Below are 27,310 nucleotides of genomic sequence, written 5' to 3'. Positions count from 1 at the left end.
GAACTTCTTTCTGGGCTCAGCTCCCCGTCTTTGACTTCATAGATTCTGATTCCAACCAGTTTTTCTTCCTTTGTTCAGGAGCCTCTGACCAGGGTTGCTACCAGTCGGCCATCTTCCCAGACCCCCCGGGATCGACTTTTAACAAGAGACTTTGCAGGGCCACACAAACCATATCCAAAACCCAGCAGAAAGGAAAGGATGTCCCCGTATTCCTGCTTTGCCCAAAGTGGCCTCATTGGTCCAATCTACAGAGCAGATTATATCTGAGAATTCACCAGATATAATTCGCCCTCTGTGATAACAGAGGGGACTTCATGAGGGTGTTGAGTAACATCCACACAGACAATGTGCAGGCACTGTCTGGAATTCTCATTCTCGTTATTTGTATATAACATTACAGATAAAATTAACTTTCCTTACAGCTGTAATTTTCCCCAAAACTATACATTAAGAATAATCTACCAAAACATGGGGCTGCCTTGCCAGGTAAGCCAGGCTCATTGACTCTGACAAAGAGAGAAACTCTATCCCTTGAATGTGGAGCTGTGAGACACTCACTGCCGGTGAGGGAGACTGAGTGCTGCCTGGGGAAGGGCCTGCAGCCCTGGGGGGTTTCTTGGGCAAAAATAAACACTTCGTTGCCAGCCAATAAAAGGGTGCCTGAAAGTTAAGAAGAGAAGGATATACTCAAGGAGGAAAGCAAGAAGGAAAATGCGAAAACCTTTGGCAAAAGTCTGCTTCTTTGGCTGGCTGGTTGGCCTAAAATGAAGGCAGTGATTGGACAGTCTCCCTGGGGGGAAACAAAAGCTTAGGGAACTGGTCAGTGACAGGCAATCCCTCTGCTAAGTGGTGTGGGTGCAGAAGGGACTGGGTGTAGGGGAGTCAAGGATGGTGCCCAGGTCTCCTGGGGGGGGGGTCTTCTGAGTGGGTGACGAGGATGCCAGCCCCTGAGATAGAGAGATCAATGCGGGAAGTACGTCTGGACAGGTTAAGGGTGGCCACGTGCAAGGCCACGTTGGGATCTCTGTGGGTCCCTTCCCCCATTAAAGAAAAGAAAATTCAAAATTATGCTTAAGATTTGCATTGGTATAAAGACAGAGATAATCCAGGCTGGATTTATCATTGTACTTATTATTATTATATTTGTTTTTCTTCTTATTTTAAACAAAATTAAAATGTTTTCATGGGCCTCTAAATGTATCCTGGTCTCAGAGCCCTGTGTCTGCTCTGCCCATGTAAGCTGATCCTACACTTGTGTCCTGATTGTCCTGGAACAGTTTCTTCTTATGCCTTAATTACAAGTATTGCACAATAACCAAACTCAAAAATAATCTAGTTTGGTCAATAAAATAGATGGTCACTCCCCACCAATGCTTTAACTTTTGGACATGTTTAGTTTGAGGTGGTGTCCCAACTCAGAGGTTGGGACATCTGAGTGAAAGTGTCTTGTAGAAAACTGGAAGTATGTGGCCAGACACAGTGGCTCACTGTGTGCTGTACTCCTAGCACTCTGGGAGGCTGAGGCAGGTGGATTGCCTGAGCTCATAGGTTCAAGACCAGCCTAAGACAGAGTGGGACCTCATCTCTAAAAATAGCAGGGTGTTGTGGTGGGTGCCTATAGTCTTGGGAGGCTGAGGGGAGAGAATCACTTAAGCCCAAGAGTTTGAGGTTGCTGTGAGCTGTGATGCCATGGCAACTACGGAGGGCAGCAAAGTAAGACTCTGTCTCAAAAAATAAAAAAAAAAAAAAAAGAAAATTGGAAGCATGATTTGGAAGAAAGAAGAAAGATTAGGAGTCAAAATACCGGGTGTAGCATTATCAGTGTTTAATACCATCACAGCCGTGGGAGTGAACCATGAGCAAAGCAGGGCTGACGAGGACACCTATTCAGGCATGGACAGAGGAAGAGGACCTAGTGAACCGAAGAGGTAGCAGAAAACACACACACGCCCACATGGTAGTGTGGCATCACAAACCAAGGAGAAGTAATGGGATGATGGAGGGGATAGGCAACAGCACCAAACACTGAAGAAAGAGCATGTGAGTCGGGGAATGGAGCGTTCACATCACGGACCTAAGCCAGGGCAGGGTCACTGCAGCCGTGGGTGGAACCCGGATCACAGGGACCTCAGGAGAGCTGGGGATCACAAGTAGTTCTTACAAGTATCAGACTATGACAGGGAAGACTGAGATCAGGTAATAACTGACAGGATGCAGGGCCCAGGAAGGTGGGAAGGACTTGAGTTGACACGAGGGAGCCCAGTGAGACCACTCTGGTTAAGACTAAGGGTACAGAGGACGGCGGTGGGGTGAAGGAAGAAGGAAACAGGTGGAAATGGAATGGGGACTTTGATTACAGTAGGATCCCTCTTCCACTTGGACATAGGACACACATACAAAGACACACGTGACTGTGGATGTTTGTAGGTGTTTCAAACACTAAAGGTAATGAGAGATCCCAGTAATACAGGAATACAATGAAAATAGGGTATAGCTCTGCTCATGGTTTTTAAAGTCCTGATTACATCCACAATTTAAAAATATGATCTAATTAATTTTCAGTGCTGAAGAGCCGATATAACAAAGCAGCGACCAACGATAATTCACACTTTGCAGTGAACGTCAAATTCAACAAGGGATTCCAGCTTTGTTGTGTTTTGTTTTGTTTTTTAAGTGTATCCTGTGTGGAAAGGGTCTGCCTATTGGTTAGCAAGAGTCCTTGAACGTGGAAGTATCCATTATGTTCTCCTGGTGCAATGAGTTCCTGATGGCAGCCAGGGTCCTTCTGCTGGAGAGAATCCAGCCCGCCTCCATGTCAGCAGAAGGAAGCTTTCTCCAGTCACTTCTCCCGCACCACAGGTCTCTCCCTCTGTCTGGCAGAGGCACGGAGATATGTTCACTTACGTCAGCATGGAAAGCAAGATCTCTGGCTCAGAAATCTGTGCCAGACTTTTCAGTTATCTCTGTCTCAGCTCCATGCTGAGGCTAGAATATCAGAATTTAAAAACAGAGGGGAATAAACCCAAGTTTCCACTAAGTAACTCATGCAAATACCATGGCAGCCACTAGACAGAGGATGTTGCCATGCCTGTGTTTCCCTCTACATTCTCTTCCACCACTTGGAGAAGACTGGAGCTTATCATCCAACAGGCCAAGAGGAAACAGTGCCCAGCTCTGTTAGAGGAGGCCCAAGATGAGCCCTGCGGAAGCGCCGTCATCAATAGGGATTACTAATAATGAAGAGGCATGGAATTCTGTGTTGCTCTGGGCATGTAGGCTTTGGGTGAAGTGTTAATCCCTTTCCCCAGAGCACAATAATAATCTTCTAAATAATTTATTCTTAGGGAAAAAGAAGAAAGGGGAAGATGATAGCATACTGAAAGTAATTGGTTAGGTTAGACTAGGATCACTTTTTCAAGATGCCCATACAGGACATTTACTGAGCACTTATTCCATAGATTGTCTTGTCAATCCCTGCATCACTCTTCAGAGTAGTTACTATTATTATTCCCATTTTATAGACAGGCAAACTGAAGCATAGAGAAGTTAAGTGACTCACCTGAGGTTTGCTAATAAGTAGCTAGCTCACACTCCAGACGGAATCTGCCTTCCTGACTACTGCCTGTGTGCTCTCCCTACAGCTGCGCTGTCCAGGGTGTAGCAACTGGCTACAGTCAGCCCCTGAGCCCCGGAAATGTAGCTCAACTGAACAGAGAGGTACTATGAGTATAAAGTGCACACGCTGATTTCTAATACTTAGTATGAAAAAAATCTATAAAATGTCTCATTAGCAGTTTTCTTTCTTGTATTCATTACTGTTTGAAATATCAATATTTTGAGTATATTGGATTAAGTATATTAAAATTAATTTCTCTTTAAATGGCTACTATTAATTTTCAAATTACATCTGGGGCTTGTATTTGTGACTCATATCATATATCTGTTGGACAGCGCTTCACTACAATATCAGGGAAAAAAACCCCAAAGAGACAAGCTTCTCATAATTTCTATCTTCAGTTTTCTGAAACATAGGGTGGGGGTGGGGCGGGTAGTAATTGATCCCCAAGTGTAATTTGTCTGTGCTCCCTGGGTTACAAATGTTTTGAAAGATAATAACATTCTTGTTAAGAATTTGCCTTCACCATGTTCATATCATAATCCGGTAAATCCCATAGTGTAAGCGACTTACTTGGCCAAGGAATTAAAGTGGCAGAGAAGTTCAGGTCTTACTTAGGGTTTCATGGACAACTGGTAACAGCTTAACTCCAACAGTAGGAAATGATTATGCAAATTGTTGGATTAAAAAAAGATGTTAAACAAAATGTTAAAAATGATACTTCCAATGATCTAATGTTTATGATCTAATATTATATATTCAGTATTTTTTAAATATGTGAACACAAATATTCAAGGACAAACTAGAAGACAGTACATCAAAATGTGACAAATTACTATCTCTTGGGGAAACAAGGCATGGGGGGTGATTTTTTTAAAAAATAATGTCTTTATACTTTTCTGATGTTTCCGATTTTCCAAAAGGAGCAAGTTTTTCTTTTATTAAAATGATGCCTCAAGACCAGTGGCTCATGGCTGTAATCCTAGCACTCTGGACACTGACGAAGGTGGACAGCTTGAGCTCAGGAGTTCAAGACCAGCCTGAGCAGGAGCCAGACCTCTTCTCTAGTAAAACTAGAAAAACTAGCCAGGATTTGTGGGGGGAACCTGTAATCCCAGCTACTCAGGAGGCTGAGAGAAGAGGATGTCCTAAGCCCGAGAGTTTTCCTGTGAGATATGACACGGGTAGCGTGCTAGCCTGGGGCAATAAAGGGAGATTCTATCTCAATTAATTAATTAGTTAATTAATGCCTCAGCAAAGCCTTTCTCTGTTCTCCCCCACTGCAATAAGAACAAACAAAAAAGCAATTGCAAAAATTGCCTGATGGCCCTACTCTTTAACAGTCACACAACTGTTAACCTTAAAAGAGGCAAGTTTAATCTATGGAAGTCTCTCTTGACTTTAAGAATTTTTAACACTTGAACTTGTTAAAATAGCGAAGTGATTTTCAAAGAGAAGATGGAGTAAATAGTGCTGCTGCCTTAACAAGGCAAGGGCAGAGTCACATCCCTTCCTTCCCAGGACTCCAGGGAGCGGAACAGTGAGGGGGGTCCTAGGGAGAAACACTCTGAAATTTGGATTTCTTGCTGGTGTCTGGGAGAGACAGCCATTAACCAATTGAAGGATTACTTTTGTTTTATAGTCGAACATCAAACATCTTTTTTTCTTTTTATCTAACAGTCTTTTTTTCTCCCTTTTGATTCAATTTTTTTGGAACACAGACAATACTGAGAGATGCTTGCTAAAAACGTTGAAGAAACATCTAAATGTAAATAATAGAAATGTTATAATGTACAGATTATTTGTTTCCCAAGTTGAAATGTACCCTGACATTTAAAAGTTAGACATTCCACCTTTGAATACAACCACTAAAACATTTCCATTAGGGAAAATTGTTGAATTTCTAGTTCTAACAGCAGAACTTACAGCAGTATTTTATACCAGAACTTATAGGATAAATATATATTACAAAATACATTTAAGATACATGTAAACTCCATTTCAATTCTGATTTTTTTAATTACATGTGATATTTTGATACACGTATAAAAGGTACAATAGTCAAGTCAGGGCAACTGGGCTACCTATAAACTCAAATATTTGTCTAGTCTTTGTATTGGGAACATTAGAGTTCTTCTCTGCTAACTATTTAAAAATAGACAATAAATTATTACCCATAATCTCCCTACTCTACTACCAAATCAATTCTGATTTTTGTTCTATATTTGCTGTCATTTAAATGGTTAATAATTTTATAGGAATATTCAGGCAGGTTCTTGGATTACTTAAATGAGAATTAGGCAGTTCTTCATCTATCTGCTATTGTTTCTAGTTTATATTAAATGTATATAATCATATTATAATACTGCCTGGTTGTACTGTTCAAAGCCAGGTAACTGGGAACTTCTCAGTTCTTCTAGCCCTATAAATCCATCCTCAGTACCCAGGCCTAATTATTAGTATGGTCTAGAAGTAGCAAGTAGTTTGTAGAGAGTTCTGGGTATGTTCTAGGTTTTAATTCATGTTTCCCTTTGAAGAATATGGACAAAATACAAGAATGAGCCCTTTTACCAGTTTAAATACTATGCGAAGTTAAAAGCATAGTAAGCAATAGAAGGAGGCAGAGAGTAAACAAACCCAGCACTTTACAGGACATTTTACCTTTTGATTCACTTTTATATTCGAAGAATTATGAAAAAATGTATTAATAAACATGGAGACATACCCTAGTCTGTGTACTGATTTTTAGTTCATCAATTTATCTGGTCATTCCAGAAAAACTTACTACACCATGTTGGATACTGTTCTATGGACTGTCTGTCACAGGTTAAATATCATGAGTGTGGCAGACGTTCTAGGTGTATTTACTCACAATCTGACTACGTGTCTCCGCTAAGCCCGGGAAGAACACAGACATTATATTTTTGCAACTGGAAGTTTTAAACTCTCTATTCCCATTAGACACGTTTTGTTCTTTTATTGTTGTTTGTGCATTTGCTCCTTTTAGGGGAAAGGGGAGACCTCTGAGGCTTTCCCGGCATGTCTCAACTCACACATATGCTTAATGAGCATAACCATTCTCCTCCCAATGACTTCCACGCTCAAAGCATAATGGCCTTAAAATATTAAAGTAATAACGGAGAGAAATTAAACGGGGTTTCAAGTTAACTCCTTGAAGAATACAAGTTTTCTCCTATGAATAAAAATTAGCAGGCATTAAAATAAAGTTATAAAATGAGATGCTGGATCTAATCTAAACTTATTCAAACTTCCTCTCCCATAATTTACATTCCTTTCATAGTCCAGACTTTGGGATATTACTGAAAAGTACAACTCAGTTAATTCCATGATGCAGGATTGTTAAGCATAAAATAATATACTGAGGTAAGGCATCGTGCCATCCATCACAGCAGACGTCTCGGGAAACAGAAACGCACTGCGTTTCAGAGTAAAACACAATATAATGACCATTGCTCTGAAATGGATCAATCTGGCCACACCGGCGCAGCTGCGTGGCATTCAAAGCAGCAATCACCGCTGGCTCTGGTGTGGTAGTTTTCTTCCCAATGTCATCTCATTTTATCCCCTCAGAAAATGGCAGTGGGGACAAAAAAGATGCAGGAGAGACACATCAGGTTTTCCTTCAGTGTCTTGTCTATTGTGTTAACAACTCTCAATTGTGCTAGCAATTTTCCACTGTCTTGTATTAGGAATTATACTGGCACAATTTGCACCTCTCCAGTTAAGCCTGCGCCGGGCACCCCCCCCCACCCAGACTCATTTCCAGCATGCTCAGTAGCTCAGTCACGACCATTTATGTCAGGCTGGAGATGGAGAGAAAGGGCTTGTGGCTGATGATTTTTAACAAATCTATCCTGCTTAACTTAAATTAAGTCTTTCCCTTTTATTATAATCAAGACTTTCTGCCTTGGGATTCTTCTGCATGCAGAGCATGGTGTAAATGAGCATTATGTGCATTATAACAGTAGAAAGAATACTGGAAAGGAAAGAGAGCTGTCTTCTAGAATCAATATGGCAGCGGTTCTCAACCTGTGGCTCACGGCATTAGGAAGGTTGAGAACCATTGCAATATGGCCGTTAATTAATTACCTTAGAGACCTTAGATAAGGCATTTAAAACAAGTGATAAGGTTATGACGCTGAGAAACAGAACCAGTTACAAAAATGTATGGACAATTTTAAAGTGCTACATAAATATAAAGCGTCAGTCATGTATGAATCTTGAGAAAAAAAAGCACAGGCCATAATTGATGCTTGGCCCAAATTTCTAATTTTGTTTTTTCTCAGATTTTAAAAAATTATTTATAAGATATAGTAAATTAATTGTATCATCACTATAGATGAGTTTTTTGTGGTATTCTTCTCAATTTGAAAGCTCCTAGGTATATCATCCACAAAACATTAATTCTAGATAGATTAAATATCTACTTGATAAAAAATAATAAATTTAAGAAAGTACCAAAAGAAAATATGGGAATAATTTCACAGGCTTGAGTTAGACTTGGCATGACACAACATTTCAAAGCCCCCCTCTAAAGTGTAACACATGACTATAGAAAAATTTACAACTTTTTTGAAGGATGAATTCTGAGGATAATGAAGAATTGGTAGAAAATATTTCTATATATATAATATTCAGAGTATTAACATTCATAAAATACATATAACCTTACCTATTTATCAATGAAAAGATAACCTAATAGAAAAATAGGCAAAAGATACAAATAAATAATTGATAAAAGAAATGTAAATAGCTAATTAAGAAAATATTGCTAGTAATAAGAGTGTAAAATGCTACAGTCATTGTGAAGGAGAGTTTGCAGTTTCATGAATAACACCCAGGAACTGCATTTCTGGATGCCTTTCCTGTAGTGACAATCTTACTAATACAACAATGTGCATAGGAGGATATACGCAGAAAAAGATGTACAAAGATATTCAAAGATGTACATAGACGAGTGAAAGTTTGATCTCCTCTGACCCTATATGAATACCCTTGATCACCTTCTCTTGCCTGATTGTGATGGCTAAGATTTCCATTACAATGTTAAAAAGCAATGGAGACAGTGGAGAACCTTGCCTGGTTCCTGATCTGAGTGGAAATGTTTTCAATTTTACCCCATTCAATACAATGTTGGCTGTGGGTTTGCTGTAGATGGCCTCTATTAGTTTAAGAAATGTCCCTTCTATACCTATTTTCTTAAGTTTTCTGATCATTAAAGGATGCTGGATAATATCAAAAGCATCAGTTGAGGATATTATCTTAAAGGATTATCATTAAAGGATGCTGGATATTATCTTTCTGCATCAATTGAGAGAATCATATGGTCTTTCTTTTTCTTTTCTTTGTTTTGTTAAATCATAGGTATACATTAATGCAGTCATGGTGTACAATGTGCTGGTTTTATATACCATTTGAAATATTTTCATCAAACTGGTTAACATAGCTTTCATGGCATTTTCTTAGTTATTGTGTTAAGACATTTATATTTAAAATTTAGTAATTTTCACATGTACCCTTGTAAGATGCACCATAGGTGTGGTCCCACCAATTACCCTCCCTCCACCCACCCTTCCCCCTCCCCTCCCTTCCTCTCCCTTTCCCCTTTCCCCATATTCTTGGGCTATAATTGGGTTATAGCTTTCATATGAAAGCTATAAATTAGTTTCATAGTAGGGATGAGTACATTGGATACTTTTTCTTCTATTCTTGAGATAGTTTGCTAAGAAAACTTTACCTCCTTCATGTTTACATGGATGGTTTTTGTTTTTTATTTTGTTTATGTGACATATTATATCTATAGATTTATGTATAATGAACCAGCCTTGAGACCCTGGGATAAAATCCACTTGGTCAACGTGTATAATTTGTTTGATGTGTTGCTGGATTCTGTTTGCTACGATATTGAATATTTTTGCATCAATATTCATTAGAGCTATTGGTCTATAATTTTCTTTTCTTGTTGAGTCTTTTCCTGGTTGGGGGATCAGGGTGACATTTGTTTCATAGAATGTGTTGGGAAGTATTCCTTCTTTTTCTATGTTTTGGAAAAGGTTAAGTAATATAGGTACTAGTTCCTCTTTAAAGGTGTGGTAGAATTCTGATGCAAAGCCATCTGGTCCCAGACTTTTTTGGGGGGGGGGGATTTCGTGTAGTTGATGCTATTTCAGAACTTGACATAGGCCTATTCAACATTTCCACTTCTTACATGAAAAAAAGTGCTCATCATCCTTAATCATCAGAGAAATGCAAATCAAAACCACTTTGAGAGTAAAAGTAGCTACTAACCCCAGTCAGAGTAGCCCACATCACAAAATCCCAAAACCAGAGATGTTGGCATGGATGTGGAGAAAAGGGAACAGTTCTGCACTGCTAGTGGGAATGCAAACTAATACGTTCCTTTTGGAAAGATGTTTGGAGAACACTTAGGGATCTAAACATAGACCTGCCACTCGATCCTTCAATTCCTCTACTAGGTATATATCCAGAAGACCAAAAATCACTTTATATCAAAGATATTTGCACCAGAATTTTATTGCAGCCTAATTCATAATTGCCAAATGGTGGAAGAAGCTCAGTGCCCATTGACCCATGAACGGATTAATAAATTGTGGTATATGTACACTAGGGAATATTATGCAGTCTTTAAAAAGGTGAAGACTTTACCTCTTTCATGTTTACATGGATGGAGCAGGAACATATTCTTCTTAGCAAAGTATCTCAAGAATGGAAGAAAAAGTATCCAATGTACTCAGCCCTACTATGAAACCAATTTATAGCTTTTATATGAAAGCTTTAACTCAGCTATAGCCCAAGAACAGGGGGAAGGAGGACAGGGAAGGGAGTGGGGGAGGATAGGTGAAGGAAGGGTAATTGGTGGGAACACACCTATGGTGCATTTTACAAGGGTACATGTTAAATTTACTAAGTGTACAGTATAAATGTCTTAACACAATAACTAAGAAAATGTGTGAAGGCTATGTTAACCAGTTTGATGAAAATATTTCAAATGGTATATAAAACCAGCACATTGTACCCCATGACTGCATTAATGTACACAGCTATAATTTAATAAAACAAAACAAAACAAAACATTTCCACTTCTTTCTGGCTAAGTCTTTCATTCTTTGCAGATGATATGATTGTATACCTGGAAACCCCCAGGGATTCAACTACAAAAATCTTAGAAGTGATCAAGGAATATAGCAGCATCTCAGGATACAAAATCAATTCTCACAAATCAGTAGCATTTATACATATCAAAAATAGTCAAGCTGAAAAAACAGTCAAGGACTCTATTCCTTTTACAGTGCCAAAGAAGATGAAATATCTGGGAGTGTACCTAATAAAGGACATGAGAGATCTCTATAAAGAGAACTATAAAACTCTGAGAAAAAGAATAGCTGAGAATGTTAACAAATGGAATAACATATGTTGCTCATGGCTGGGAAGAATGGAAGAATCAACATTATTAAAATGTCCTTACTACCCAAAGCAATCTACAAATTTAATGCAATCCCTATTAAAGCACCTCTGTCATACTTCAAACATCTGGAAAAATTAGTACTTTGTTTTATACAGAAACACAAAAAACCTTGAATAGCCAAAACATTACTCAGAAATAAAAAAAAAAAATCAGAAGGAAACACACTACCAGACTTCAGACTATTCTATAAATCTATAGTGATCAAAACAGCATGGTACTGACACAAAAATAGAGAGGTCGATGTATGGAACAGAATTGAGAACCAAGAGATGAACCCAGACACTTATCATCATTTGGTCTTTGATAAGCTTAACAAAAATATTAATTGGGGGAAAGATTCCATATTTAACAAATGGTGCTGGGTGAATTGGCTGGCGACTTGTAGAAGTCAGAGACTGGACCCACACCTTTCACCTCTAACAAAAATTAACTCTCACTGGACAAAAGACTTAAACTTAAGACATGAAACTATAAAGATTCTTGGAGAGAGTGCAGGATAAATGCTTGGAGAAATTGGCCTGGGAGAATACTTTATAAGGAGGACCTCTGGGCAATTGAAGCAATACCAAAAATACATTACCAGGATCTGATCAAACTAAAAGCTTCTGCACTGCCAAGAACACGGTGAGTAAAGCAAGCAGACAGCCCTCAGAATGGGAGAGGATATTTACAGGTTATGTTTCTGACAAAGGTTTGATAACCAGAATCCACAGAGAACTCAAATGTATTAATGAGAAAAGAACAAGTGATCTCATTTCATTGTGGGCAGGGGACTTGAACAGAAGCTTCTCTGAAGAAGATAGGTGCAAGGTCTACCAACACATGAAAAAATACTCATCATCTTTAATCACCAGAGAAATGCAAATCAAAACCACTTTGAGATACCATCTAACTCCAATAAGAGTAGCCCACATCAGAAATCACAAAACTACAGATGTTGGCATGGATGTGGAGAAAAGGGAACCCTTCTGCACTGCTAGTGGGAATGCAAGCTAATACATTCCTTTTGGAAAGAAGTTTGGAGAACACTCGGGGATGTAAAAGTAGACCTACCATTTGATCCTGTAATTCCTCTACTAGGTCTATATCCAAAAGACCAAAAATCACTTTGCAACAAAGATATTTGCACCAGATTTTTCATGGCAGCTCAATTCATAATTGCCAAGTCATGGAAGAAGCCCAAGTGCTCATCGACCCATGAATGGATAAATAAATTGTGGTATATGTATACCATGGAATATTATGGAGCCTTAGAAAAGATGGAGACTTCACCTCTTTTATGTTTACATGGATGAAGCTGGAACATATTCTTCTTGGTAAAGTATCTCAAGAATGGAGGAAAAAGTATCTAATGTACTCAGCCCTACTATGAAACCAATTTATAATTACCTCACACTTTCTTATGAAAGATAGATCACAACAATAGCCCAAGATGAAGGAGAGAAGTGGAGGGTTATGGGAGGGGAAGGGGAGGTCTGATAAAGGGAGGGTTAATGGTGGGAACACACCTATGGAGCATATTGCACAGGTACAAGTCAAATCTATCAAGTATAGAACATAAATGTCTTAACATAATAATTAAGTAAATGAGGTGAAAGCTATATTAATTAGTTTGATGTAAGCACTCCAAATTGTATAAAAAATCAAAACATTGTACCCCACAAATGCATAAATGTATTCATGATCTATGTGTATATGACTTAATAAAAGAAAAAAAAAAAAACAAAGATGTGAGTGGCACCTGTGGCTCAAAGGAGTATGGCGCTGGCCCCATATGCCAGAGGTTGAGGGTTCCAGTCCCAGCCAAAAACTGAAAACAAACAAACAAACAAAAAAACAAAGATGTACATAGAAGAAAGTATGTTGCCTGTACAAGTAAATATTTTACAAGTGACCCAAAGATAAATAAATCAATAGGAGACTATTTTAATAAATTGTGAATAACACGGATACTGAGATACTATGCTGTTGTTAAAAAGTGAGAACTGTTGTAGATAGATGTTAATGATGTCTTGTGGGGTACAAAGGAAAGGTCTAAATCATGTGAGTAAGATGAGCTCAGTTTTCAACAAAAAAAAATTATGTTTATATAGGATATGTGTTTATTGTACATTATATATTTGTATGTACACATTACATATTTACATGTGCACATTATTGCATTATATACACTATATATTATCTGTCTTCATATATATCAAATTTGTTTAAGTATTTGCAAAGTCTTTAAGAATTTGAATCCAGCAATTCAAAATGTTTATTGGAGAATGGATTATGAGGCTTCAGGGAAGACATATATATTGATATTATTTGAGTATGTTACCAAGAGAATGCATTATTTTGTAATGAATTAACAGCAAACCCACAAAAATTTCCTGACATCTGAACTTTCTCTGTCTCCATATATAAAATTTACTGAGCTAGTGTTAGTCTGTAGGGAAACCCCACTCAAGATTGGGACACTACTGGTCGTGAAATGTCTTTGTCCCTTTGGAAGTTAATTTACTTGGGAGGATGCTTTCTGTCTCCTTAGGTGAAGTGAACATTCCAGCACTACTATCCAAAGGTAAGTTTAACAGCTCAACAGTCTTGAATAAGGATCCATTAAAGTAAACAAAAGAGGATAATAGGGTAAGAAAACTCTCCAGCAGGCCCTGGGGGTTAAAGGACATAGGATAAGCCCTCAGTTCCCCTGGGGGTATGATTTTTCTAATGGCTCCTGCATACACAGATGATAGGACAGGTGGACTATTGGGCTCAGTCAAAAATGATGCCTACTACACCTCTTCCTAAGCACACCCCCCTTCTCCAAAAAACTGTTTCCCAATCTGTGTCTTACAGAATATTACTTCCCTGGGAACAATAAGTTAGTGAATAAAGTTACCACAATCAAATAAGATTGGGAGATTTTAGCTCAAGCCAAGTTTAACTTGGAGAGAAAGTCTAACCACTTTTAATATGTAAAATTGACTATGACTATCTGAAAGGATTATAGTAGGTAGCATTTTCAAAGCTGTTTTTAATTATGGAACCACCCAAGTTTTTCACACTAGCTTCAGGATACTCATTTGGAAAATGGGACCTAAAATGTTAAAACATCTTATGTCTTGGAAGAAGGGCTCATTCATTTATTTATTAATTCTACCACTATTGATGATGAAATATCTTGTTTGTGTTGGACATTGTGCTGAAAACGTCAAGACATATGATGCAGTCTGGTGGACAAGATACGCACAAACAAGGCTTTGTGCTGCTGTAAGGAGGTTGGGCGCAGTGACAGAGGGACGCAGGAGTGCTTAGGGGTGATGTGAGGGTCCTGGAGAGAGGGAAAGGAATGAATGGGGGAGGTTTTCCTGAGGATGGGATTTTCTCTTCCTAAAGCAGGAATTATCACCTAGGAGCTGCAATGTCTTACATGGATTTGGTGAGTTTAGGGCTGAGAAAAGTCTTATTACTTATGGCCATTCAAGTCCTGATTTTCATTATACTTACTGGCTAAGTATTCCTTGTTGCTTGGGATCTTTATTTAACTAGATCCTCTCTTTAGAAAACTCTTCCCCTCCCCTTTCTTCTCATAGGTTCCCAGGTTTTTCCTCCACCTAAATCTTAACTACTCTTTTATCATAAGCATCTGTGTCCTGGAACATTTTGATGCCAAATAAACTTTAACATTGTTAACACTTTGATCTCATTTTTATTTATCAAAACATATGCAATTATCCTTCCAAGTTACAGATAGCATCTTAATGCATAGAAAAAACATAATTTCAGCCTAACAATGAAATTTTTGATATTTCTTTTGTTTATCATGAGCGAATTCTTATTTAGCTATTAAAATAAAAAAATGGTTGATGAACTGCCCCTATTGCCCCTTCAGAATCTCTAGGGGTCCAGGAACTCATGCAAAGCATCATTGTCTTAGGCTATTCATTTTGCAGCTGGTCTAGCTTCAACCTTGCATATTTTAGCAGGAATAAATTCTCTCATATGATCTTCAGTTTAGACTGAGGGAACAAATAAGCAACTTTGGGTAGTCGAACAGGTTTATCTTACAGAAACCCTTAAGTAATTTATTTTCTAGTCTTCTCTTCTCTTTACTCAAGAATGTAGTTTGGGGCTCGGCGCCTATAGCTCAAACGGCTAAGGCGCCAGCCACATACACCTAAGGTGGCGGGTTCAAATCCCCAGCCCGGACCCACCAAACAACAATGACGGCTGCAACCAAAAAATAGCCGGGCGTTGTGGCGGGCGCCTGTGGTCCCAGCTACTTGGGAGGCGGAGGCAGGAGACTCGCTTGAGCCCAGGAGTTGGAGGTTGCTGTGAGCTGTAATGCCACGGCACTCTACCCAGGGGGACAGCTTGAGGCTCTGTCTCAAAAAAAAAAAAAAAAGAATGTAGTTTGGAGAAGACACTGAATTTTTTATAAATCCTGGACAAAATTTTATATTTCATGGTCACTGATATTACCAAGAATTCTCTGCATGATGGGGAAAGCTATTAACCTCCAAGGTATATTTATTTCTCAGAACTATGACCATTTTCTGAATTAGTTGGGTTTTTGGTTTTTCAGTAAACATGAAGTATTTGTAAGTGACTAAATTCAATCACAAGTGAGGTCCTAGGAGGCACTTACACCACATATGGGGCAGTTTAAGAATTATTCTCACTTAGTGCTTGCTTTGGCAGCGCATATACTAAAATTGGTACGATACAGAGAAGATTAGTGTGGCCCCTGGACAAGGATGACATGCAAATTCGTGAAGCATTCTATATTAAAAAAAAGAAGAAGAAGAATTATTCTCACTTAGTCAGCTCCATCATCCTCTAATCCCAGGCTGGGAAATACCAACGTGACTGTTTATATACTTTTATACTCATCAACTATCTGGTCTATCTAACTATCATTTCTCTTTAATACAGAAAAAGGTACATAACATGGAAGACAACAGGACAAACTAATCGTCCTTTAAGTTTGGGTTTCTGGGCAGATGGTGGCATCACTCAGACAGAGGAACAACCATAGCAACAAAATCAACAGGAAAAAAAACGGTGTGCAGAAAAGAGAATGTGCTCATTGTTGAGGGTGAGTATAAGGGACGGGGGAGCCAGTCTGAAGAAAGGTAGATACATATGATTCCTGCACTCCAGAAAGAGATTTGAGACAGAAAAATTAACACTGGAGTCATCAGCATATGTGGTAATGGAACCTTGGAATTACAGAATATCGCTTAGGGAGAGTTTAGGGACAGAACCTCCTGAGGACCAGAGTTGAAGTGTCAGGTGGAGGAAGCTGGAAAACCAGTGGCAACAGCAACAATTACAAAGGAGGAAGAGTTTAGCAGGAGAATGATGTCACGAAAGCAAAGGAGAAGTGATAGAAATGACCCAAAGCGCCTACCTACCACGGCAGAGGCAAGACAGTGCAGGTCAGGTCCACAGGATTCAGCAACAAGGAGATCGTCTCAGAGCTATCCAATAAGGAAGTATGATCAAAATTGGTTATGTGGCCTTTGGTGCTAGAGGCATCTTTGCTGGTTCTCAGCTGTGTGTGAACTTAATTAAACGAGTGTGAGAATGCTCCTGTCTAGTGTGAAAATTCTACCCTCTTGCATAACGCTTAGAATAGGTCTAGAAATAGTTTCAGGGGCTTTGCTTGAGAAATGCTTATTTTAATTAAATAATTTTTTGAAACAGACTGAAAGCAATTGAGTACTATTACGAATAAATAAAGATCATTTAAAATATCAGTAAATAATGCAGGGGCCTGGTCTTAGTGTGAGAGGTACGAGAAGAAAAGGTAAGAACTAGTCCGTCTGCTACAGAGAAGAGAGGAAACTCCTAAGGCATGTGGATTCTGCTACAGGCATGGTACAGGGATGCCCAAGCGGGGCTCGTTAACTTGGGATTTAATGTCTATTGGTTCTCAGCAGGTGTACTGGTGTGTGCCTACCCTGCAAACCCTCACAAAGTGAGCTGCTGCCAAGTTGTGATTAATGCATCATTTACTTATCTTACAACTGAAGAGATAGCGACTGTGATATCTATTAGAACTCCGAGCAAAGAAGTTCGAGGATTTAAAGTTAAATGAGAGGTAGCAGACAAGATGTGAAATCAGAGTTCCTGTTTAATAGAATGTGTAGGAGGTGTTCGCATCTGTAAGGAAGAGCCTCGTTTAGGCATGGGGCAGGCCTATTGAGACAGCAACACAATTTCGCAGAACGGTGCTACTGTTATAGAAAGGTTGCTGTTGATGTTTTCATGGAAATTGCATTTGAAAACTGGTGAGTCACAGAGAAGAACTATAGTACACTGAAATATGCAAAGAATGGTTTAAATTGGGGGCAGGGGGCGAGTGCTAAATACCACAGCGCAGGAGTGGAAGGGGCACAGGCAGGTGGGAGGAGGAATGTGCTCCCAGCTCCCTCCCCTTCCAGAGGGCTTCAGTCCAGTGTAGCCACTCTTCACAACTGGAGGGGGAAACTTGGAAACTTGGACAAGTTCTCTAAACTCTGTGGCCCTTAACTTCCTCTTTTGCAAAGTAAGGCTACTAATCCTTCCTGGCAGTGTTATCAGAAAATTAAACCCGATATTACACAAAGCACTAACACGTACACCCACTGTGCTTGGCACGTTGCAAAGGTGTATAAGGCTTGTAAGTGTTGGCCACATTGCTCCCCTCACTTTTCTTATCTCTGCCTGTGCCGTGTTCCCTATTCACTCATACAAAATGAGATAGGATGGGGTAGATTATATGATCCTGAAAATGTTTTCAGGTCCTCAAGTTCAATGACTTTTTATCCTGTTAAACACACCAAACACACAGCCTCAGCCTGGCTTAAAAGGGTTAACAAATGAAGGAGTTAGTCCCATCTGGGACACTACTTAACAAGTAGGGGTGGGGAGTGCGGCTGCCTTTTAATCAAGGACATTAGATTCTAGTCAGGATGGAAAAGCCTTGTGAAAACACTGCTACCAGTCAGGGTGGGCTGTAATCCCCCCAGGAAGTGTGACACAATCATTGATCCTAGGGAAGTTGTAATCTTATGAAATACAAACCCTTTGCATAATTTAAATAAATAGGCTGAGGATGACTTCAAAGAAGTAGGAATAATGGATGGCACAGTAGTTAATATTAACAGAAGGAAGAGCAGGACCATATGGAATGTCCCTAAATGTGGGCTTGGGAATGGAGTGAACAGGGTGAGAAAGTCTTACCTGGTTTACGAGATGATTGATGTCTCCGTAAAGCCCTCCATAGGGAAATAACTTTCAGATACAAAATTCCTGATCAACATCCACCTTCAACTTTAGGAGAGGCGATTTAGCTTTCCCTTCTCATCTGCATCCCCTCCTTTGAGCATTTTTGGGGCCCCCACGCTCTGTCCCCGGCTTCCCCAACATTGGACTCTGCTCATAAAAATACCTCTTTTTGTGAGCTCTGCCCTGCTTCAGTGCAAACACTGATGGCCACGAGCAGCTGTGGGGGTGAACGTCTCCATGGTGTCCCTTCGCACTGACACTGCACCCATCACAATCAGAACTTAGCAAGCACAGAGCCTTATCGTTAACAGGGACCTTAGGGAGCAGTGGATTCACACCCTGCTCAGTAGAGTCCTGCTTCCAAGTCCCAGCAGGAGGAGGGGCACCAGAGTAGGGAGAACTCTGCGCCCTATTTTAACCCTCAAAAGTAGGCCTTTATCTGCTCTATAGAAACCATTTTATTTGAAAAGTCATGTGGGAAGGAAAAATGGTGGAAAATATTAGTGGTTTAAACATGGTTTTGAAAATTAATTAATTAACGAATTGGTTAATTTTTCTAGAGACAGGGTCTCACGCTGTCACCCAGGCTGGAACGCAGTTATTTAGTCATAGCTCCCTGTAGCCTCCAACTCCTGGGCTCAAGCAATCCTTCCACCTTGGCTTCCCAAGTAGCTGGGACTAGAGGCACCTGCCAGCATACTTATTATTATTTTCTTTTCTAAAATAGATAGGATCTTATTATGTTGCTTGGCTGGTCTTGAACTCCTTGCCTCAAGGGATCCCCCTTTGGGCTCCCAAAGCCCAAAGTTCCGTTAACAGACTGGAACGGAACTGGCCTATTTATTTTTTTAATTGACAAATAAAGTTGTATATATTTATAGTGTACAGCATGATATTTTGAAATACATACACACTGCAGAATGGCTAAATCAAGCTAATTAACATGTGCATGGCCTCACATAGTAATCATTTCTTTGTGATAAGAGTACTTATAATTACTGTCTTAGCAATTTTCAAGTACACACTACATTGTCATTATCTGTGATCACCGAGTTGTACAGTAGATCTCTTGACCTTATTTCTCCTATCTAACTGAAATGTTGTATCCTTTGAATAACATCTTTCCAGTCCTCACCCCTCACTCCCATCCCAGCCTCTGGGGACCTGTACCTGGCTTATTTCATTAAATATAATGTCCTCCCGGGTCATCTACATTGTTATAAATGGTAGAATTTCCTTTCTCAAGGCTGACTAGTATTCCACGGTGTGTATAAGCACCACAGTTTCTTACCCACTGACCTACTGGTGGACACTTAGTTTTCTTTCATTATTTGATTATTCTGAATAACTCTGTGATGAACATGGGATCCCAGGTATCTCTTTGATATACTGATTTCATTTCCACTGGAAATATATCCAGTAGTGGGGCTAATTTAAATATTGTATTTTAAAACTGAAACTGAAACCAAGAGAGGTTTTAAGGGACTTGGCCGAGGGTGGCACCTGTGGCCCAAGGAGTAGAGTGCCAGCAGAGGTGGCAGGTTCAAACCCGGCCCCAGCCAAAATTTGCAAAAAGAAAAAAAAAAGAGACTTGGCTGATGAAGTCACCTCATACATGTGACCCATCCCAAGGCTGCATCTATATTGAGAGTATTTCCCACTCACAATGCCTTGTTCTCTATCACTTCCTTGTGCTCCTGGAAACTTCTCCACATCTTCAGTTAGCTCCAATGGGAGCTAACTTATCTCCACCAAAGATTCAAACACAGGAATTAACGCAGAGCCTCTGAGTCAATATTAAAGGTTTAGACACGATTCTTGGGAGCTTTTTAGAAATTATCTAATTAATTGTCCATTCAACTTCCCTAAGTAGGTCAGAGCTTGATATTCACATCACCCCTGTCAGATTCTCTTTGATCCTGCCCTTTCAGACACATTGCATTCACAATTGTCTCTGATTAAGGAAAGGAGGTTAAATGCACACTGGTATAGGATTAACGCCAAATTTCAGACTCTAAGCAAGGTGCTGTCACAGTGTTACTGCGATTAGATGACTGAGTTACAAGGGGGCTACTTTGTTTCCTGCCCCAATCTTCCTTCTAATGATACAACAAGCAACAAATGATGCCATCAGACCTAGAAAACCCAGACCCTGTACCAGTGTTACCCAAGGCTTTCATTTTCTGAGTAATATCAAGATATGTTCTAGGGAAAATGCTTTAAAAGTAAATTTAAAAGTCTGGGAAACAAGGACTATCCTCCCCATTTAGAAATTTACTAGCATAATGGCATATTAAAATTTGCCAGTACAATGGCATGCTAGCCCTGAGAAAGCCACATTGTTTAACTTTTTTGACAACAGACTCACAGCTTTGCATGTTACTTATGAACAAACACCCCACTGAAGTGGGGCTCCGTGGAAAACACTTTGGGAAACACTTTGATACCAAATTTGCGCTGTAATGATCTATCTGCTAAACAGAGACTATCCGAACTTGGAAAAACTAAAATTTAGGTACAACAAGACCTTATTGTATGAAGGAAACAGAAGTTAAGACCTCTTTCCTGGAAACTGGGTTATTTTGGAAGGAGGAGAATTTTATTGTATCGATTGACATAGAGCAACAAGGATGACCAGCAACAAAACCTTCTCAAGCTGGCATCCAGCGAGGCCTGCTCAGTGAACATGTGCCATTCTACAGAGCACCCTTCGATAGAAATTAAAATGCAAAAATGTCCTAACTACTTTAGACACTTCTAAGTCTTATTCACACACTTCCTGTCCCTCCCTCCCCCCCACCTCTTTTCATATCACGTGGCTTCATTTACCAAGTTTCTCTCCTGCTGTATGCACTTAGTGTCTCTGTGCTCCACAGCCCCTGGCCACGTGTCTTATAAAATTGCCTCCTGGTCACCATGGAAACTCCATGAGAGGGTGTAGATGGAGCTGCAGAAAGGCATCCACACAAATAGGAAAAGCCATCCAAGGCCTGTGTTGTGATGGATGGTGGGTCAAGGGCTCTGCTTTCTGTCTGAAGGCTAGCATTCCTGCACCATGCAGGCTAAATGGACATTGACGAAGATGACCAGTGCACCAGACAAGATGACGTCACCTAGGAAGACACCCAATTCCTAGTCCCTAAATATCATGGCAAAATGGTCTTAAGCAGGTGCGAAGCTGTCTACCTCCTGTCTTGCATGATTTATTTCTGTCTTCCGTATTCCTCATCATTTTGTCCCCTGACATCCTTCCTTGGTTTCCCAAAGCACTGCTTTTGTATCTGAAAAACGTGGGGAGACAGGCACCTGTCACCAGCCAGTGGGGCCGTGAGGCAAGTAACACCCACATGGCTTTGCTCCGAGGATTTGAAAGATACCTCATCGGTCTGCTGGGGCCATTCCCAAGTCAGCTGCCTTGAGCAAATCGCTTGACCTCCCCAGGCTCCTATTTTCTCATCTATGAAACACAGACACCAGCATGGATCTCCCTGGCAGGGTTAATACCTATACCAACGAATCTGTCATACAGCTGTCTTTGGCAGATTGAAAACTGAGGAAATGCCAAATTTTAGTGCCACAATTCTACTGACCTTTACAGAGTGAGACTGGGTTAGAACAAAGAAATACACTGAAGGCAGATGGAAGTGGCTCAAGTAGCGTATCAGTTTCAATGAGATGCACGTGAATGTTCTGAAGAGCTGAAGTACGACGTGGAGTGTAAGGCATTGAAAGATTTGTGAAGATAAATTCTAGCAGAGTAAAGAAAGAGAAAAGAGGGGAATAAAAGAGAAAAGAAACAGTCCCAGAGATGGTCGTCAGGAACAGATGGTGCTGGACTGTAGCAGGGAACTAAGATGTGGTCGTTCTCTCCTATAAGTTACTCTTTGCATTTGTTTCTTCTAGGCTTTCACAGTTCTGATGGTCTGACCCAGAATGTTCATTAGAATTTATTACTCCATGGCTTGGCGCCTGAGCACAGTGCCAGCCACATACACCAAGGGTTGGGGATTCAAACCTGGCCTGGGCCAGCTAAAACAACTGCAGCAAAAAATAGCCAGGCATTGTGGCGGGTACCTGTAGTTCCAGCTACTTGGGAGGCTGAGGCAAGAGAATCGCTTAAGCCCAAGTTTGAGGTTGCTGTAAGCTGTGATGCCATAGCACTCTACCAAGGGTGACATAGTGAGACTCTGTCTCAAAACAAACAAACAAAAAAAGAATTTACCACTCTGTGTGCACAAAGTATGAAAGCTAAAATGTTAATGAAAGCTATCAAGGTCTGTCACAACTTCAACATCTATTTAACAAGCTCATACATGCAAAACACTGTGTTAGGCACCCAAGAAGGCACAGAACAAGGGTAACGTTCTCACGGATTCTATGACGAGAATTATACTCTGGCTACTCACAACCTTTTGGGCACTCCCCTTAAAAGGCCTGAGTCTAGCAGGGAGACTTACAAGTTCACAACTATTATACCAAGTAGAATATCATAGGTGTTTTACATAGAGGCAAGTTAGAGGAAGAAACCAATTCCAAAGAATGAATCAACAAAGTCTTTGTGAAATACACTGATTTCAAAAGAAGGATTATGGTAGAGGCAGGGTTTCAGCTTAGGAACATGGAATGGGCTGGAGCCAAAGTTTGGAACCTCCAGGAAGATGTGAGGCCAGTTTTAGATGAATATCAGGTCCCAATAAAGAAGCAGAGGCCCCCAAGGCAATTTACATGATCTGAAGTGTTTGCATAGATCAAGGCAGCTGGGGAACGGAGTTGTGCAAGGGGCAGAGAGGCCAGCTGGAGACGCTGTGTTAAAGGGGCTGGGAGTGTTGATGGCACAGAAAGAACCAGAAGGTTGTCTCCCATAAACTGTTCCCCTCAAGCACTGGAAGAAGCTTTCAACCACCAGTTTACTGAAAGTATAGAATCCATTCACCTTTTCTCAGTATTCCTGGATGCTCCATTCAGAATTTATGGATGATTTGAATAACCAGCATTTATTAAGTGTTGACCGTGTGTGAGGGACTATGCCCGTGCCCCACTAGCCCCAGCCTCCTTCAGAAACTCTCTCCTTTCTGGGACATTGTCCTCTCCTGTGTTTCCTGACACGTTCTCACTCCTACTTTTCAGTCTTCCTTGTTCATTCCGCTTCTGTGGACACAGGAAGAGACACCAACGACTGGAATAGGGGCCGTCTCACGTTGCATCGGAACCTCAGGAGTGGGGACTGGCTCATCTAAGTTGCCCCTGCCATCCAGAGATTCTGGGAAGTCTTTCTGGTGGAGAATCGCTGGTCTGCCCTCTCCTTTCTGACAAGTTTAAGTAGATATTTTTTCACTCTCTCCACCCCACCTTGTTTCTCTCCTCACATCTCCGCTCCCTCTCGTTGTCAAACTCCCTCTTCCTGTAAACCCCCAGTTTCACTTTTTCTCCTTTACTTCTTCCCTCCCTTTTCCCATGTCCTTTTCCTTCCTTCCTTTGTTCCGCCCTTCCTCCTCTCTGTTATCCTCATCTTTCTTTCTGTTACCTCTTCTAACTCCACTGTCTAGTATAACACACACTGCAGTATCTGTTCTACACATTTTTTCTTGCGATGCCTTGCACAGAGTAACTGCAATAATTATCTGTATTGAGCTAAATGTGCTTATGTGTTCACCAAACTGAAAGGTATGTACATTTCAACCCTTAAGAAAAGACTACATAGAAATTAAAGATGGCGCTGAAAGCTATAAAAGTGTAAGTCGTTGGACAATAAATCGTGAATGGGTCCATCATATCCAGATTTTCCATGTTGCTTAGATTTGGGGGAGATTTGTGTCTAATACCTCTTCTTGGATGAGTATTGAAGAATGGATTGGTGAGGACAGAGAAAAGACTGTTATTTCTTCCAGTAATTATAAAGTGCCAATGAAAGATAAGACAGAAAGTAATAGTGTGGCACTGGAGGAGAGTAACAGTGACAGTTGATTGCAGGTGTCAGCTTGGCTGGACTAAGGGATACCCAGGAGGCTTGTAAGGCTCTATATCTGGGGATGTCTGTGAGGGTGTTTCCAGAAAAGATTGGTATTTGCATCAGTGGACATCATGAGTAAGGAAGATCTGTCCTCACCCAACTTAAATGGGAGCCATCCAACTGGCTGAGGGTCCAGATAGAACAAAGAGGCAGAGAAAAGGTGAATTTGCTTGCTGCCCCCCACAGGGGGACTCAGCCTCCTATAATCATGTGAACCAAATCCCTTAATAAATCCATCTTGTGTATCCATGTCTCTATTAGTTCTGCCTCTCTGAAAAAGATAACTACTATAATATCTAAATTTCTTGATAGTCCTCAATCATATCTAAAAATTTGGCAAAGTCTATGAAACGTGAGGACTGCTATTCACCCGTGTGGCCTCAGTCCTGCCAGGTAGACTATTTCATAATTACTTACTGAATGTATAAATGAACAAAGAATGGCTTTTTAAAAATTGCTAACAATTACTGAGCACAGTGATCATCCCCATAACACCTTAGAAAGAGTGTAATTATTATTAATAGTAATTATCATTGCTCCCATTCTACAGATGAAGAAACGAAAGCTCAGAGGGGTTACACAAAAATGGAATCCAGACAGTCTTTTTCAAACCCCTGCTCTTTCCCCTGCTGTATAGCTCCCTGACGAGTGGCTAGATCCTGAATTTCTGTCTACTATATTAAGCATTTTGCTCCAAGGAGATAGATTGGCGGCACACCATCCAGCACTCATTTTTACTGCTTTATTATAGTCTGCAGAAGGAATGACAGTTAACCATTTAGGGACCCCCCCAAACTTGGGCAGCTTATTGAAGTTAGCCCTCTGACAATTAGCTGCCTGTTGAAAGAGTGTATGTTAACATCACTTGATTCTCTGACGGTCTACATGATTTTAGCTGTAAGCACATGTAGTCGTCCAAACCATTAGCTACGGGGATGTATTTAAAACACATATTATGTAGCCACAAAAAGGCAAAATCCGAAACCGGTTTTATTTGTAAAGTAAATGTAGCTGTAAATTAATTTCTTACAATTACCATTCATTAATATTTAATATATTTATATGAAGGCTCCCACTTCACAATTCCCTATACATTCAGCATTTAATAATCTAGAAATAGTTTATCTTCTTTAACTCACGGAGACGGGATTTGCAATAACTAGTAATGTTAAATGTATTTTTAAAAAATCAATAATAAATAAGTGCATAAGCACTTCCCCCTAGAATGCTCCTGATGTTATTTACAAAATTAAAAAAAAGGTGACAGACTCACAAGGGACTTTATAACCATTTCATTACCACCTCCCTAATTGTATACGGTGGAACTGTGTAATCTGTTTATTGAAATTGAAATCTTCAGAACGGATCCTCCCCACAGACATTAACAATAAGCATCTCGCGCACTAGCACCGCACTTAATGTAATATTAACATCATATGCACCAGGCCTTAACCGCTCGCAGGGTCCCCCACTGGAGTTGAACATTTTTAACACTCTGTGCTCTGCCCGGCTATTCAATTCTATATCTAATTTACAAGCTGTAAAACACAATATTCACAGATTACAATAAATACAAAGAAGTTCTAAGACAGACTTGATGGTACTAGGATAAGAAAGACTATTTTGTTTGAAGTAGAGACAAAAGAAAACTCAACTTGGAAAGCGCTAAGATCCTTAAAGCTTTGATGATGAAGAAAGCTGTTTTGTTTGGTGCTGCCTGGCCAAGTGACACAGAAGCATTCCTTTGACATCAGCTGAAAGTGTTGGCACCTACCTAGGTCACGGTCAAAATCTAGACACCCCGCCCTGGCTTCCCTTTCTGGAAGACGGACGCGGGGAAAAGGCAAAACCATGATGAAGGGCTGAGAATGCTGTTTTCCTCCTCGGTCTTCCCGAATAATCTTGCTTGATTTGGAGCAGTTTATTTAACTTCTCTGTACGTTAAATCACCCATCTTTAAGTAATCAGGATGAACCCAACTGTCTTGAAAATTCCTTCCATCTATAGAACTCTCAAAATCTAGAACTCAGTCCTCTTTATGTAACAGCTAGTTTGCAAAACCCAGTTAGAGATTTTTTTTTTCCACCAGCCTTCAACCAGTACTTCTTAAATTTCTGGCTCCTTTATCCATAACAGAATAATTATAAGCGCATTCATTTCATGCGCTACAGTTTCCTAAGCTCTTTTATATGTTACCCCAATTAATCTAAAGCACAGCACTGGACATAAACGACACAGCTGTGATGAACACTAGAGACAGGGCTAAGAGGGCAAAAATCACATGAACTTGCAAAATAACTACTGAATGGTGGAAGAGTCTCAAAAGTCAACAGACACTCATTCAATTCTTTTATGATGATTCTGCTCACTAAATGATCTAATTGGGGTCTGAAGTTAGGACGGCTTTTTGCCAAATGTATATTTGCTATCATAATCTGCTAATCTTAAACACAGTACGTAAGTTCCTTTGTTATTCATGCTATATGCCTGCTGTAGGCAAGAAACCCACAATCTAGATTTTATTGGTGACTGAGAGCAGGATACAAACATTTCTTTAGGTCCTCGTGCCCCTATCAGCCAAAATGTGAACTTAATATGTATTTTTGGAAAAGGAGTCCTTTAATATGAGAAGTAATGCGACCTATCAAATTCAAGACAGGTGTTGCATTTTGAAAGTAAGGAAGGAAATTTGTTCAAAGAAAGAGCCTCAGGCTTTAAACTATAGGCCACATTATATTGCTTAATATTGGTGGTTGGTAGAACAGTGTTTGCACATCACTATGTACACATTTTATCTGAATTATACAATCAAATTTTCATACTAAAAGTTAAATTATAGGTTAACTTTTAAAATAAATATTTCTCTCCCAAGTCTGTCTTCCTTTTAGAAAGCTTAGGGGCTAACAGTAAGATCTCT

General features: G+C 40.0%; 1 protein-coding gene and 1 non-coding gene across 2 annotated transcripts in view; one reads left to right on the top strand and one right to left on the bottom strand.

Annotated features, from left to right (window-relative positions):
* POU6F2 (POU class 6 homeobox 2) overlaps positions 1-27,310 on the bottom strand; it is a 478,769-nt gene that overhangs the window by 284,939 nt on the left and 166,520 nt on the right.
* Positions 15,794-15,900, top strand: LOC111727713. The gene has a single exon (XR_002775196.1). It is a non-coding gene; the product is annotated as a U6 spliceosomal RNA (small nuclear RNA).

This window comes from Otolemur garnettii, unplaced genomic scaffold (genome assembly GCF_000181295.1).
Source record: "Otolemur garnettii isolate 467f Iridium unplaced genomic scaffold, OtoGar3 scaffold00119, whole genome shotgun sequence".
Classification (NCBI taxonomy): domain Eukaryota; kingdom Metazoa; phylum Chordata; class Mammalia; order Primates; family Galagidae; genus Otolemur; species Otolemur garnettii.
The sequence above is the reverse complement of the archived record's forward strand: the minus strand, read 5'-3'. Positions and strand labels throughout refer to the sequence as shown.